The sequence below is a fragment of the Tupaia chinensis genome, unplaced genomic scaffold (assembly GCF_000334495.1).
Source record: "Tupaia chinensis unplaced genomic scaffold, TupChi_1.0 Scaffold000187_1, whole genome shotgun sequence".
Classification (NCBI taxonomy): Eukaryota; Metazoa; Chordata; class Mammalia; order Scandentia; family Tupaiidae; genus Tupaia; species Tupaia belangeri.
The window spans coordinates 4,001,039-4,012,744 of record NW_006159662.1 but is presented as its reverse complement, the minus strand read 5'-3'; the positions used below and the strand labels follow the sequence as shown (position 1 = coordinate 4,012,744).

General features: G+C 47.5%; 1 protein-coding gene and 1 non-coding gene across 2 annotated transcripts in view; one reads left to right on the top strand and one right to left on the bottom strand.

Annotated features, from left to right (window-relative positions):
- The window catches only part of KPNA2 (karyopherin subunit alpha 2), a 15,294-nt gene extending 15,003 nt beyond the window's left edge, over positions 1–291 (bottom strand). The window contains exon 1 of the mRNA XM_006146779.2: positions 248–291. The gene's annotated coding sequence lies outside the window, so the exon portion shown is untranslated. The remainder of the gene's footprint in view (positions 1–247) is intronic.
- A 10,610-nt stretch (positions 292–10,901) lies between these two features.
- On the top strand, positions 10,902–10,974 carry TRNAR-CCG (transfer RNA arginine (anticodon CCG)). Its single transcript has one exon. It is a non-coding gene; the product is annotated as a tRNA-Arg (tRNA).
- The last annotated feature ends 732 nt before the right edge of the window (positions 10,975–11,706 follow it).

The following is an 11,706-nucleotide window of genomic DNA, read 5'->3' as shown; positions in this document are numbered from 1 at the left end:
GACCTTTCCCCCTCTGGCCTGTCTCCCTGATTCTCCCGGCTGCGACACGATACGGCTACCGCTGATGTCGCAGAGCCTCGGAATCCCACAGCCCCAGCCGCCGCACTGCGAAAACTAAGTCGCCGGGTCAACGAACAACGCCCCCGAGGCCTCGTCAACCAGGGAGGCCAAATCCCGGGCCTGCGTGTCCCCGCGGCCTCCCCCCTCGCCACCCCTAACCGAGCGCGGCCCGCCAACCATCCGTTACCGTTCGGCCGAGCTGCTGACCGGGTTGGTACCTGCACAGACGACTCCGACAGAAGAGGCGCCGCGGGGCTCACGGGCTGGGGATCCGCTGCCCTAGAAACGTCCACCGCGGCTCAGCCTTAAGACCGTGTGCCTCGTGCCGCCGGCCGGCGCGATTTAAATTTCCCGGTGATTCTGCATCCCGATTGGCTGGTTCGAGCCTAAGCTGTGCGCCCATTGGTAAATTTGAAAAACACGTTGGGAGGGGGCGGGGAATCGTACGGCCCTGAAAAAAGGGGAACTGAGCATCGCGAGATGAGGGAGCGCCGGGCGATCCCAGAGTGCTTTGACGGCTGGAGTGGGAGGACTCCATATCCCAGCATGCAACGCGAGGTGGCGGCGCCCTGTCCCGCCCAGCTCGAAGTGGGGCTATTCCGCCTTTTCGTAGGATTTCTGGGAGGAGGCTTCTTAGTCGTTTTCCTGGGCTCCTGCTTCGCGCAAATACGGTTTCGCAAAGTGATTCTAAAAGTAAATGTCTTGAAGAAAAGTGTTTATATAAAAACATAGCTTTGCGTTTGTCTTCCTGTTAGGACACAGAAGGAAATTGGGATGGCTTTCTGGCCACTGTGGGGTTGGGGTAGTGGGGAAGATAAAGCAAATTTTTGATGCATTTATTACTTTTATTTTACTTTTTTAAATAATTACTTTATTTTAATTTATTTACTTACTTATTTCAATTTGATCAGAAAGGGACAGAACGAGAGAAAAAGAGAAAGCAAGAAACCAGACCTGGGACTCAAACCACAGTCTGCCATGTGGGAGTCCAGCGCCCTTAACCACCATGCTACTTGCTGGCTTCTACTCTTTTAATTTTTAAATACTTTCTAATACAACAGAATCGCAAGTCCATACTGAGATTTGCCAAATGTTAGTATTTCCCCATATTTGCCATTTCTCTTTCTATACATATTTGTACATGCATAGGTGTGTATATATACACACACACATATATGTGAAGCATTTGAGAGTAAGTTTCAGAAAGCAGGGCCCTTAACCTCAAATATTTGGGGATGTATATATTGCCTAAGAAAAAGCATTGTCTTTTTTCTTAATTTTTGCCATAGGGTTCACATGTTCTGGGGGGTGTGGGCACCCTCCAGGTGGGATGGCCACACTTCAATTCCTTCCCTTCCTTTCTCATCTCAGAGTTTTGGGCAATTTCCTTCATATGCCCATTTCTCAAGCCGCTGGGTGATCTCTTTCCCAAGCTTCTGGGTCTGAGTGGTATGGCCCAGTCGGCCATATGGGATCCAGCCGCCTTTACCACCACAGCACTGGCTGCGCCCAAATTCCCTTTTTTTGTTGTTGTTTATTTTATTCCTTCCATGAGCAAGAGAGACAAACTGAGACAGGCAGCATCCCAGTAGGGACCTAACTTCAGGAATCCACCCCCATAGTTAGCCAGCTTCAAATCATGGTTTCATCCAGCCCCAGGTCATGGGCATACTTTTTTTTTTAAGGAATTATTTTTTATTTAATTTTTTTCATTGTCATTATTTTATATTTTAGTTTTTTGATGTTGATCAGAAAGAGACAGCAAGAGAGAAGGAAAGTGAGAAAGCAAGCTACCAGGTCCAGGACTCAAACTGCAGTTAGCCATGTGGGAGTCCAGCCTCCTTAACCACCATGCCCCCTGCTGGCCTGGATGGGCACACTCTTACCTAGAAACCTGGAAACTTCCATGGGAGTGAGGCTCAGAGAGCATTCAGTGTTTGCCTCTGTAGCATTGTCTGCCAGTACATTTCTTATATAATGACACTTGCAATCATTAACTACTGCGCTGTTGAATCTTGGCCCCAGTAGCTCGAAAAATATGCCAGTCCACGAGCCCCACATCTCAACAAGATGGGGAAATGGGGAAGGGCTAGTGATGTGACCAGGCCCCACTGGGCTGCTTTCTCCCTCTCTCTCTCTCTCTCTCTCTCTCTGTCGGTCTCTCCCTGATGAGCACACTCCCTCTGTCTGAAAAAATAGAAATAAATTAGAAGTTTTTGCTCTTTTTAAAAGGTTTTTGCCATAGAGCATGTGTAATTGCTCACTGAAGAGCCAGAGACAGAGAGAGGGGAAATAAGAAATCCGCCCCCCCCAGGGCGGATGACCATACCAATCCCTTCTCAGTCTCTCTCAGGATCTTGGGAACACATGTACATGCACGTGCACAAATACCTCCTGCGTGATTTTCAAGCCACCAGGTCCAGAGCTAGGATCATTATCGCCCAGGTGGAAGTTCAGCACCTTAACTACCACACCACCTGCTGGCCCATAAATAAGTTTTTAAATGGTGAACATTGTCCATTCTTGCAGGCATTTGTGCTAGCCTCACTCCTGTGTAGCAGCCAAGTAGTTCTAGGGGCTTGTTCTACTCCCAATCAGCATAATCCCATTGACCTAAGTGCAAAAATGTGGAAGGAATTTGCCCCTGAGCCAATCGCTGCGTGGCATCCTCTCAGCTCCAGTGGATGATTCTGGGGCAGGCACATGACCTAAATTCAGCCAGTTGAGGAGCCTATGCCTTTTGTTTAATGGTTGGAGGAAGGAAAGCAGGCACTTTTCTGAACAAAGGGATGTCAGGCCCAGAAATATGAATAAGACACTTGTAGGAAAACCTTGAGAGCTCTGATTGACAGCCTGCTCCACCTCCAAAGGTAGCAATATCACTCTGAAGGTTTCTAATTATGTAGTGCCAATACATTTTCTTTGTATGGTCAAATTGGGTTTGCTGTTGTTAGGTAATTTTCCATCGGAAAAGACGGAGATAGTTACAATGACCTTTGGCTAGAAGGGTCCAGCAGGTGGCATGATGGTTAAGGCACTGGACACTCCCACATGGCTGATCGCCATTCACAGCTCCTGAGTCCTGGACCTGGGAGCTTGTTTTCTCGCTTTCCCTCTCTCTCTCTCTCTCTCTCTCTCTGGTCAAATTAAAATAAATGAATGAATAAATAAAATTAAATAATTACCCATTTTTTAAAGGACCTTTGGCTAGAACTCTCAGGCCAGAGCCCTCTCTTCCCCGGCAATCAACACCCCTAAATGGGCCCATAAGGTCACAATGGCAAGTAGCTAATCAAATTACCCACTATTCTCATGGTGACCCTACCCTTCAACCCCCCATATAAATATTAATACATCGTATCTCCATAGGGTGGGCTGAAGCACTTCTGGCTTCAGACCCCCAGATGCTCTTTCTCTCAATAAACTTTCCTTTTTCTCTTGCGATGACCCACCTCTTGAGCCTTACTCTGAATCCTGACAGTCCTTGCTAGCCTGAAGTATGCTGTTTTACGTATAATACATTTCCTCTTCGAAACTCTGTGAGGCAGTGCTACTCTCTATTCTATTTCATGGATAAGACTGAGTCACGAGTGCTTAGATAATTTTTCCAGGGTCACACAGCCAAAGAGTAGCAAAGACAAGAATTCGGACCTACCCAGCCTGGTTCCAGGATCCATGTTCTCAATCACCATTCTGTACTTCCATTCAAGACAACCTGAGACAGAAGTTGTTGACGCTTACCTTTGAAAGGTAGTGTTATCCTGGGAAACCACACCTCCCCAATCAGAAGGACTTTGTCTGCTGCAGGCCAATTGGTGAATTCAGTCTCCTAGGCCCAGGGACTGGTTTGGTGATGAAGATGTAGCGTGATGTGATAAATATTTTCCGAGGCCTCAGAAGGTGAGGTGTCTCCTCCTTTCCTCCATACCGCAGACCCTGGTAACACTGCTCGAATCACTTCAAGCCTGAAGCCAGTTCCTCCCACGACAATTGTCAAGACCTTGTATTCTGTGGATTTAATTTCATCAGCCTGCTCTTGGATTTTAGAGCTAGGAGAATTTCACCGACCTATCTGATGTCCTCGAGTAGCCTCTCTCAGTTCTCACAGAACCTATTAATCAAGGCCAGCTGTTGTTGGGCCAGCAGGTGGTGTGGTGGATAAGGTGCTCAACTCCCACGTGGCCAACCACAGTTCAAGTCCTGGACCCAGGGGCTTGAAAATCACACAGGACACATGTGCCTGTGTGCTCAGAATCCCAAGAGGAGACTGGAGAAGAAGGGATTGCTACATGGCTATTCCCCCCCCCCGGGAGTGATTTCTCACTCTCTCTCTCTTCCCCCAGCAAGCACACAAATCTATTGCAGAAGTCTAAAACAAACAAACAGGCCAGCAATTGCTAGGCCTTCTAATGAACTCAAATGAACCCCTTTCTAGTTCCACTTAGTGGTAGCAGTTGCTAACGGCTTTAGCTGCCTTTTGGTGCCGTTGTTGCTGGAAAGCAGGTTCTTAGCGTGTCTATGAACCAGGTTCCTTAGCTCCAACTGAGATCATAAGTCTAGTTCCAGTGAAAATGAGGTGTTTGTCTTCTGAGTCAGAGCTTAGAAAGTGGGTGTGTTTTCTCGCTTGTTCTCTATTCTGACTCGAGGCAGGCAAGCGTGGCCCTTCTCGGTAGAAGACAGTGGAGCAGCAAGATGGAAAGAGCCTGGTCCTTGTATCACCTGCCAATCAGAAACTTCCCCAGTGGACTTTACATAGGTAAAGAAAGAAAGAAATCTCTACTGAGAAAGGCACAGAGATGATGGGGTTTATCTTTTACGACAGCTAGAATGACCCTAATAATATGGTCCAGAACTGGCATAAGTCCTGGGCCTGGCGGCTTGTTTTTTCACTTTCTCTCTCTCTCTCTCTGTCCGTCTCTGGTGAATTGAAAAATAATAATAATAATACTTTTTTCTTTTTTTGGAGAGGTTTTGCTCTAGGGTGCGTGCGCTCACTAGAAAGAGAGAGACAGAAAGCGAGATATCACCCCCCAAGGGGATGGCACACCACAGTCCTTTCTCCTCCATTCTCCTCTAGGGGCCTTGGGCACGCACACACACGCGCCTGGCGTGAGTTTAAGCCACCGGGTCCGGGAACTAAACCGTGGTCATCTATATGGGAGTCCAGTGACATAGCCACTACACCAACTGCTGGTCCCAATAATACATTTTTTAAAAGTTAATTATTGGGGCCAGCAGATGGTGTGGTGGTTAAAGGCGCTGGATTCCCACATGGGTGACTACAGTTCAAGTCCTGAACCTGGTGGCTCGCTTTCTCACTTTCTCTCTCTCTCTTCTCTGGTCAAATTAAAATTAAAAAGTGTATAAGTTAAATAAAATAATTCTTAAAAAATAAAAAAATAAAGTTAATTGTTAAAAAATAGATAAACAAATGTTTAAAAATAATAAAACAAAGAGATGAAGAAAGTAGAGGCGGGTGGGCTCAGCAGGCATGCTCAGGCTGGTATTAGCTCTCTGGCTTTCCGTGAGTGAGGGGAGGATTTTCTTCCTTAGAGCAAGGGTCCCCAATCTCTAGCGCACAGAGAAGTCTGTCACCCATTAGGAACCAGGCCACACAGCAGAAAGTGAGAGGCAGGCGAGCCAGTGAGAGCCAGTGAAGCTTCATCAGTACGTAGTATGTATCGCCTTGCGGCTGTTCCCCATCACTCCCATTACCCTGGGCTCTGGCTGTCAGATCAACTGCTGCATTCAATTTGCACAGGGGCTCTCGACCCCCTGCCTTTGCACGTGAAGGATCTAGATTGTGCACTCTCATAAACCATCTTCCACCCCCGACCCGTGAAAAATTGTCTTCCACAAAACTGGTCCCTGGTGCAAAGAGATTGGGAACCACTGCCCTAGGGGACATTTGGCAATGTCAAAAAACATTTTTGGTTGTCACAACTTGAGGGGTGGGTGCTACCGATATCCAGGGACCAGAGGCTAATGATGCTGCTACGTGTCCTAGAGACACATGGGAAACCCTGTAACGGGAAACAGTGGTTCAGAATGAGGTAGAGAACCCCTGAATTAGCCAGAGTGATGACAGTGTTCCATGAGGATTCTTGCCCGGAGGCATGGAATGAATGAGGTCCCTACCTTTAAGTGATTGTGCTGGAAATGAGAATCTCAGGCCTCTCCCCATCTGCTAAACTGGAATTTGCCTGTTTTTTTTTTTTTTTTTTTTTCCCTTCCCCAGAGGTTTTTGCCTTAGGGCACCTGAGGCCAAAGACCCAGACAGAGACAATGAGAGGGAAAGGGAAAAGTCACCCCCCAGAGGGGATGGCCACACAGCAATCCCTTCATCTCCATTCTCCTCCTGGGATCTTGAGCACGTACACATGCATATGTGTCTAGCATGAGCTTCAAGTCACCGAGTCTCAAACCACAGTCAGCCATGTGAGAGTCCAGGAATGCAACCACTATGCCGTGTGCTGGCCCCCAGAATCTGCATTTTAACCACACGTATCAATACACACTGTGCCACCCTGCAGTCAGCGCCACCGTCCACCCACTTTCTGCAGGTCTTTAGTGCCATCATGGATTCCCATACTACTTGTTGCAACCAAGAAACTTCTTTCATAGCAAAATTGCAGAATTATGAATGAAAACAATGAGATACTGCTACACATCTGTTAGAATGCTAAAATCCAGAGCATTGACAACTACAAATCCTGGTGAGGACAGAAATTCTTGCTGGAGCAAGAGAAATTCTTCCCAGCTGGTGGGAACGTGAAATGGTAGCACCATGTTAGAGGACAGTTTGGCAGTTTCCTTTCTTTTTTTTTTTTAGAATTATTTAATTTTATTTATTTATTCACTTTATTATTATTATTTTTTAATTTGGCCAGAGAGAGAACAAGAGAAAGCAAGGAAGCAAGCAAAAACAAAGCCACTAGGTTCAGGACTCGAACCATGGCTGGCCATGTCAGAGTGTCCAGCACCTTAACCACCATGCCACCTGCTGGTCCCATTGGCAATTTCTTACAAAGATGAACATGGTCGGGACCAGCAGATGGTGTAATAGTTTTGTTGCTGAATTCCCACATGGTTGACCGCAGTTCAAGTTCCACACTCGGTGGCTTCCAACTCATGCCTGGAACATGTGTGTGCATGTCCAAAATCCCGAGAGAAGAATGGAGGAGAAGGGATTGTGGCGTGGCCATACCCCCTGGGGGAGTGATTTCTTGCTTTCTGTCTCTCTGTCTCTCTGGTGAGTGCATGTGCCCTATAGTCAAAATCTCTCTTAAAACAAGCAAATAGGGAACCAGCAGTTAGCATAATGGCTATGTCGCTGGACTCCCACGTAGTCAACCGCGGTTCACGTCCCGGACCCGGTGGCTTAAAACTCACGCCGGGCGCGTGTGCGTGCATGCCCAAGATCCCGAGAGGAAAATAGAGGAGAAGGGATTGCGGCGTGACCATCCCCCCTGGGGGGTGATTTCTTGCTTTCTTTCTCTATGTCTCTCTTTGTCTGTTTGGTGAGCACACGTGCCCTATAGCGAAAACCTCTCAAAAACAAAACAAAACAAAACAAAACAAAAACCCAAGCAAACAAACAAACAAAACCAAAAAACAAAGGCAAACATGGTTTTACCATATATTCCAGCAATTGGAATACCAAGGAATTCACCCAAATGACTTAAAAATATATATCTCGGGGGCCAGCAGGTGGTGTGGTGGTTGGGGCTCCTGGACTCTCACATACCCAATCACAGTTCGAGTCCTGGATCCAGCTACTTGCCTTCTCACTTTCTTTCTCTCTCTTTCTTTCACCCTTGCTCTCGCTCTGTCCCTCTCTGGTCAAATTAAAAATAAATAAATAAAATAATTCTTTTAAAAAGTTTAAAAAGGGGGGGCCAGCAGGTCATGTGGTGTTTGGGGCGCTGGACACTCACTCCCACATGGCCAACCATAGTTCAAGTCCTGGACCTGGTGGCTTGTTTTCTAGCTTTCTCTCTCTCTCTCTTTTTGTCTCTCTCTGGTCAAATTAAAATAAATAAATGAGTAAATAAATATTTCTTTAAAAAATTCTTTAAAAAAAGTTTAAAAAAATACGTCTCCACAAAAAGCTACACATGAATGTTTACGACAGCTTTATCCATAATTGCCCAAATGCTTGGACACAACCCAGAAATCCTTCCATGTAATGGAATATTATTCAATGATAAAAAGAAATGAACTGTGGAGCTGCTAAAACATGTGCAAAAACTTTGGCATATTGCCAAGTGAGAAAAGCCAACCTGAAAAAACTACATACTATATGACTCCAATTACTGTATATGATTCTGGAAAAGGCAAAAATAGTGGGCCAGCAGGTAGCATGGGGGTTAGGGTACTGGATCTGCCATGGCCAACTGCACAATTCTAGTCCTGGACGGGGTGGTGGGAGCTCAGTGCCTTTTTTTTTTTTTTTGGAGAGGTTTTTGCTGTAGGGCATGTGCACTCGCCGGAAAGACAGAGAGAGACAGAAGGATAGAAAGTGAGAAATCACCCCCCAGGGGCGATGGCCATGCTCCAATCCCTTCTCCTCCATTCTCCTCTCGGGATCTTGGGCATGCACACACACGCGCCCAGCATGAGGTTAAGCCACCGGGCCTGAGACTTGAACCAAGGTCTGCTACATGGGAGTTCAGCTATATGGGATTTCAGTGACATAGCCATTACATACGCTAACTGCTGTTCCCCCCAGTGCTTTAACCACCACATTAGCTGCTGGCTCCAACTTGCTGTTATTTATTTATTTATTTATATAAATTTGGCCAGAGAAGGAGAGTGTGAGAGAGAGAGAGGGAGGGAAAATGAAAAGGAAGCTGCCAGGTATGGGACAACTGTGGTCAGCCATGTGGGAATCCAGTTCAGTGACTTAACAACCATGCCACCTGCCAGCCCCTTCTTTGGAGCTTTTTTTTTTTATTTAATTTTCTTTTTAGTTGTTTTCCCCCCCACAGGGAAAAACCTGTGTGCTCAGTGCTCACAAGACAGTGAGAGGAAAAGTGAGAAATTACCCCCCCAGGGGGTATGGTTATGCTGCACTCCTTTTACCTCAATTCTCCTGGGATTTGGGCAGGGGCTCACATGCACCCGGCGTGATTTTCAAGCCGCCACGTCTGGAAATCCAACTGTGGTTAGCCATGTGGGAATCCAGTGCCTTAACCCACCATACCACCTATTGGCCCCAATTATTCTTTTTTTAAAAGAGATTTTTGCTATAGGGCACTGCACTCACCAAAGATGTAGAGACACAAAGCGAGAAGTCACCCCCATGGGGGATGGCCATGCCACAATCCCTTCACCTCCATTCTCCTCTCCGGATTTTGGGCATGCACCCGGCACGAGTTTCAAGCAGCTAGATGGGTCCTAAATCACTGTCAGTCATGTGGGAGTCCAGCGACATAACCATTATGCCATCTGCTACTCCCCAAATCAATTATTTTTTCAGTGTCACCAAGGAGACTCTTACATGAAGTGGCTTCCCCACCTTCTCCACCACTTGCATGGAGGTGAAGAATATGACTATTACTAGTTTGGTGCCGCTGTTTCAGTTTTCTGTCAGGTTTACTATTGCTCTGAATCACCTGGGGAAATGTCAACACAATAAATAGTTTTAGGTGCAGACAGGTATTGTCTGTCTAAAATGAAATTGAATTTTTTTTAAAACCACAGATGTGGGCCGGCTGGTGGCAGAGAGGTTAAGGTACTGGATCCCACATGGCCTACTACAGTTAAGAGTCCAGAACCAGCCACTTAAAGTCATGCCTGGCATGCGTGTGTGTGTGTGTGTGTGTGTGTGTGTGTGTGTGTGTCCAAAATCCTGAGAGGAGACTAGAGAAGGGATGAAAGTGTGACCATCCCTTGATGGGATGAGAGTGGCTCTCACAACCCCACCCCCTCGAGACCCGCTCCCTGTGAATAAAACGGAACAAAAAACACCACAGATGCAGCATCTTCACATGCAATGGGCATAGAATCATAACATCTCTGAAACTTGATCCAAGACCTAACCTTAGGGTGAAAGAAACACACGAAAACCATGTTATTCTGTAATTAGACACGTTATATCCATTCCCCTTTCATCCGGAAGAAAGGGGAGACAACAGGAAAATGGATGTAGGTGAGTGCTGGAGAGAGGAAGGGTCTGAAGCTCCCTGGGGGTGGAAAAGCCGGTTCTCTCTGGAATCCAGCATCCCAGCACATAATAGGACCAATTTGACTTTTGTTGAAAAGAGAAAAAGGAAAGCAGTGAGGGGGCTGTAGGGGCTGGCAAGTTTGCAAGGCCTGAGACGCAGGAGGACGTCGGCTGCACCAAGGACCTGTCTCAAAAGGGGTCGCAGGGAACTTGTCAAGTGCTGGCTCCCGGCCCCACGCCAAACTGAAAGAGAAGCGGGTGGGGCGAGGCAGGCGTTGGCACTTGGTTAGAAGTCCCCAGGTGAGCCTAACAAACATCCAGGGTCCGGAGCCTTCCCAGCAGAACCCAGTGAAAACCCGAGGGGCAAAAGCCCGCCCAGACGCGGCCCGCGTGCCGGCCACGCAGTCCACGGGCTGTGGGGAGTGCAGGGCCCCGCGCAGGCGCGCGGGGGAATCGGACGCAGCCACTGACCAAAGACGCGCCAGGGCGCAGGCGCACCGAAGACTCCGGCGACAGGTTGCGGAGACGACGCAGGCGTGCGCAGGCGCGCGCTGCCGCCCCTAGGGGCGGCTCCGGAATCGCACACCTCCTAACGCAAGACCGCAGTGCGCAGGGCGGGGGCGCGATGATGGCATCGCGTAAGGAGACGGTGTGAGAACCCGGATCCTGTGGTGACCCAGTGGCCTAATGGATAAGGCATCAGCCTCCGGAGCTGGGGATTGTGGGTTCGAGTCCCATCTGGGTCGCGTGCAGATTAGTTTTGGTGAAGAGAAAGGCGGTGATGGACTCGGCGAACGGTCGAATGGGAAATGATTATTTCACTTCGCTGAACCGGAGACCCATTATGTTACAATTAAGGGAGTATCCAGGCTTTGAAAAACTGTAAACTTGTGAGTGAGCATCGACCTTCCCCAAAAGAGGAACTTTTGCTCCTTTTAAGACTTGTGTGTGTATATATACACACACATATATACACACATATATGTACATACACACATGCCGAATTTACTCTTGCTTCACTTACACTGATTTTTAAAAGAATAAAAGCCTTAGGGAAGCACAAACTGGCACTGGGCAGGTTGCATCCCCTCTTTCTCGGTCTAGTTTTTCAATCTGACCTTGGTAACCGGCAGCCCCAGTGGGAAAACTCTCCCATCCGTATCCCAGGGGGTGAGGGAGCAGATCCAGCCTCACAGGGTCCGGATTTCTAGTACTCAGGAGAGTTTACAGAACAGCAGCTATGCTGTCCCAGCTCACAAACACACAGAATTTACCGTTCCTGTCCTCAGAGCAGTAGGAAGAACACATCGTAATTAGAACATACCATTTGGGATGTGTGTGCATGTGTGTATTTGCTTTACAAATTAGTGTAATAAAAGAAATACAGTCAGAATTCTACCTTTTCACACCGCTTCAGTGGACTAGCCTAGAAAGTGTAAACTCTTCTTGACAACTTGTACAAGAAAGGCAATCGCCGT